Raw genomic sequence first — 4,176 nt, forward strand, 5'->3', positions numbered from 1 at the left:
AAAGACAGACAATTTGGAGGAGGAGGGAAGAGGGTTTGCCTGATTTGACAGGTTTTTTTTTGTTTTTTTGTTTTTTTCAAGTGATCAAATATGTGAAGCTGCAGCCAAGATGTCATGATGACTTTCAAATAATCACATTGTGTGCCACATTTTAGCCTCTGAGCACAGAGTGAACAGGCCTCTGGCTCTTTGTAACATTGCCACATTGATTAAAATAACAGTATTTTACACCTTTGTTTTTATTTACTTCCACTGTTCACCATAATTTTCCAAAATATATCTGCAGTCAAAGGAAAGGCAGTGGACATTTGCAAATGCACCTCGTTTGCTGCTTGTTTTTCTGGGTCACCTGTGCTAAGGGCCACTGATGACCCCACTTCCATCCCACGGGTGACTGCCCTCACTTTATTCCGTGAACGCTGCACATCTTAACAGAGTAACAAGTTCTGCAGGAAAGCCGTGGACGTTCACAGCACACTGTATCTCAGGGGGACAAAGAGCTCCAACCAGCGTGCACTACCCAGAATTCACTCATCATATTACCGAGATCACGGCCACAGAGGAATACACCCACACCATAGTTACCCAGGCTTACACACCGTCTCTCAAACACACACGAGGCAGGATGAACAACACAGCGACACCTCTCTCACACGTAGTTTACCTCTCTGCACCCCTCTCCCTTCTCTCTTTCCGTCTCCACTCAGTATCGTGATGTACTAAATCAGCATGTTCTGGCAATATTCTTCCCCCTAAAAGAGCTATTATCATTTAATCAAGAAATCACTGATGACTGCAGCTTTGAAAATCACAACCAGTTTTAGCTGGAGGCAATGGTGTATTAACAACAAAGCAGGTTAGGGATCGATTCAATTTTGATCATTTTCACTCCAGAAAGAGTAAATATTAGTAGATAAATAAATGAATAAGCCCTCCAATTGAACCTCCTTATAAATTAGCTCATTACTCATGCAAAAGACAGGGTTACTTCCATATAGCATCTCCTGTGAGTGTGAAACAGTTCTTTTTTTACACTCTGCTGCCATGTCATGCAGCATCTGTTGATCTTTTATGTGCAAAACAATACTGTACATGTCCACAGTAGCTGTTCTAAACCATTTTTGGATCCATTGTCTGGGCTCGCACGGATCAATATGTTGTCGAGTCAGTCTGGTTCCAGGCGAAATCTACCTCTCCTGTTATCCTGTAGCTCCCTGTGATTCACGGCGTAATATTCCATGTCCAGTCTGAGCCCAGCATGTCCTACTGTAGCTTCTAAAAACAGCACGAAGGCCTGACATAATCGTTTCCAAATGAACGATTGCATGGCAGCTCAGTGCGATGTTGATGTGCCTCCCAGTGTTGTCTGCAAGGCTCTTTGATTCAGTCCTCTTGAGGGGGACAGACAGGAAAAGATTTGCCCATCAGTCATCCGGCCATCATAATAGCCAGGTGAACATTAGCTACAGCGTCTGCAGGACTCTGTGCTTTTATAATGAGTGTAGGGGGACTTGGGTCATCCACCGCTCATTCTGGCCCTCATTAGGAGGAAAAGGCTAGTCACATATTTGCAGAGCAAAAATAAGGCTATTAGTTTGGACAGGCCAACAGCCAGACAGGCAGCAAAATGAGCTCGAGATTTTTTAATTGCTGTATTTCATAGATACTAATTGAAACAAAAGTTTCTCCACAACTCTTGTCAAAGTGTCTCTCCTGCATGCACATTTAGAAAAAGCAATTAACTTAGGGATGCAGCGGGTTGTTTGATGACGCAGTCTGTCTGCATTACTGTCTCATGTTCCTAAGTATTAAAGTAACTTCAGATCAAAGTTTTTCTCCATAACATTAAATATCCATGTCTGAATATGCAACAAGCAGCAAACGCACCTTTAGGGGTCGTTTTACCGTCAAAAATCACATCTGATTTGCTTCATCAGGACTGTGTGCATGTGGTGTGATTACATTTGATTGAAAGAGACCAAACAGTCCACCACCTGTCATCAGATTCTGGTTCAAATGTTACCAAATCCTGATTGGTGCACAGCAAGTTGATGACATCACCTTTTTCTGACTAAGTCCAGCCCACTTCAGACCAGTGAGAAGAGCACGGAGACAAAAGGAAAACCAGAAATCTCTTATGAGAAATAACCAAAACTGTTCTAACTGGCAGAAAATTGGGTTCATGTAGGATCCCATCACTCATGGAGATTAAGATAAAGATGAAAAACACCTTTAAAGGAACAATACATAAGAATTTTTGTTTCAAACATTTCAAATTAACAACAATTATGAACAGAATTTGAAGAAATAAATTATGTGAAAGACCTCTATGTATTGTGTTGCAGATATTTCCACTGACGTTAGCATGCTAACAGCTAGCCCCAGCGTACCCTGTCTCGTAATACCACTTTTTACCTCAAGAGGAGGTAGTCCTATGTAGTCCCGCCTGAACTCACCATGTCACCATGTCTCACCTCGGCACAGGTTATCCCTGTTTCAGTGCCCCCTGACTTGGCCCCGTTTCTGGTGCCGACTTTCTGCAAGCATTCCCCACCCCAGCACTCAAATCCTCGTCCTCCAGGCAGTGCAAAGCTCCAGCGTTCGCACTGTAAATACCACCAACACTCCTCTGGTGCTCCCAGTCGTGGGCAGAGTCAGCTAATAGGACTGCTAGCTGCATGGCTAACTGAACTAAATAGGTAATGGCAGCAACAATTAGCAGCAGTTTGGGGTTACTCTGCATACATGCTGCCCCCTTTTTGTTTGAAGTATGAATTTGACAGTTGTCCAGGTCTTACATACTGCACTTTTACGTGATAAGGCAGAAAAACATATTGACAAATCTCGTTACAGAAATGGATAATAGTCACATGCAGTTTGCTTTCCTCTTCAAAGATATTTTCACATGTTTCAAATAATGAGATCTAAATTCCATGTGGATTCATCTCAGGATCAGTGTTTTTCACAATGACAATTACAATATACCATGTGGTGTAAACAGTGTCTCTAGAATAATGAGCCATGAGGGAGTCTACAGAAACCCTTATTTGAATCATCATTCAAACATTCACAAACCCACAGAAATACATTTTTAACTCTGCTCGACACATACAGCAGGCTTTGTCTGTGACAGCTAAATGCAAGACAGAGGTCTGGTCTTGTTCTTGTCACACACCAGGACACAGAGGATGTGTAACACTGCACTAAATTGGAATATATGCAGATGAGTTCTTATCTAATAACAGCTGTTTTTTGCACATTTTGCTTCCACAAAGTAATTTTTCTGCAACATCCCCTGAAAAGGCTTGCTGCTTTTTCCACAATGAGACACAATCTTCCACCACCATCACTGACCCGAGTGCTGTATATGGTTGGCATGTCTTTTAACAGAGCTGATGTTCCCCACCCTCCCATCAGTTTGATGGGAGGGTGGGGAACATCATTTTGATGGGAGAGTGGGGATGTGATTGATTTATTAATCTAATCAGACCAATATAGGACACAAGATGCATTTGTCCTCCTCTCTGAATCAGCCTGGATAGCACTTGAGGTCATCCTCTGAGAAGATCAGCCAATCACTTCAGACAATCTTCTCTAATTTTCCATCTTCCTTTATAATCTCTACAATCAGAGACAGAGCAGGGAAAACCGCCTTAGCTTTGATGTCGACTTTGATGGATTTGTTCCTCTATTTCCCTCCCGCAAATTTCGACTTCCTCTCTAAAAAGTCTCTTTAATCGTATTTTTCTGCTGCAATATTGATTTTTTAATTTCAAACAAACAATCCCCTTCTCATGAAAGACATGCACTATGATTTTTCTCTCTGCAACGATTAGGTTTTAACATGATCTGAGGCATGCTCACTGGATTATGAAGCACTAACAGGCTCCCCTTCATGCTTGGCATGTAATGTTAAACCATGTGGTGGATTCTTAAACCAGTGATTCCATGGGGCACAGCAACTGGGTCAAAATATGGAGCCTCCAAGGGACATAAGAGATTGTCAGCATCTTGTGGTAATCAAAGGACATTGCAGCTGTTTATGAGCGACGGTGAAAGAAGCAGCTGCGTTTAACCACATATCCTCAGTGGAGGCGAGCGAGTCAGATGAGGAATTATTATAGACACAATCCTTAAAAGTAAATGGAAATATTATTCTGTCTGCTGGGTTTTTGT

The sequence above is a fragment of the Chaetodon trifascialis genome, chromosome 12 (assembly GCF_039877785.1).
Source record: "Chaetodon trifascialis isolate fChaTrf1 chromosome 12, fChaTrf1.hap1, whole genome shotgun sequence".
NCBI lineage: Eukaryota > Metazoa > Chordata > Actinopteri > Chaetodontiformes > Chaetodontidae > Chaetodon > Chaetodon trifascialis.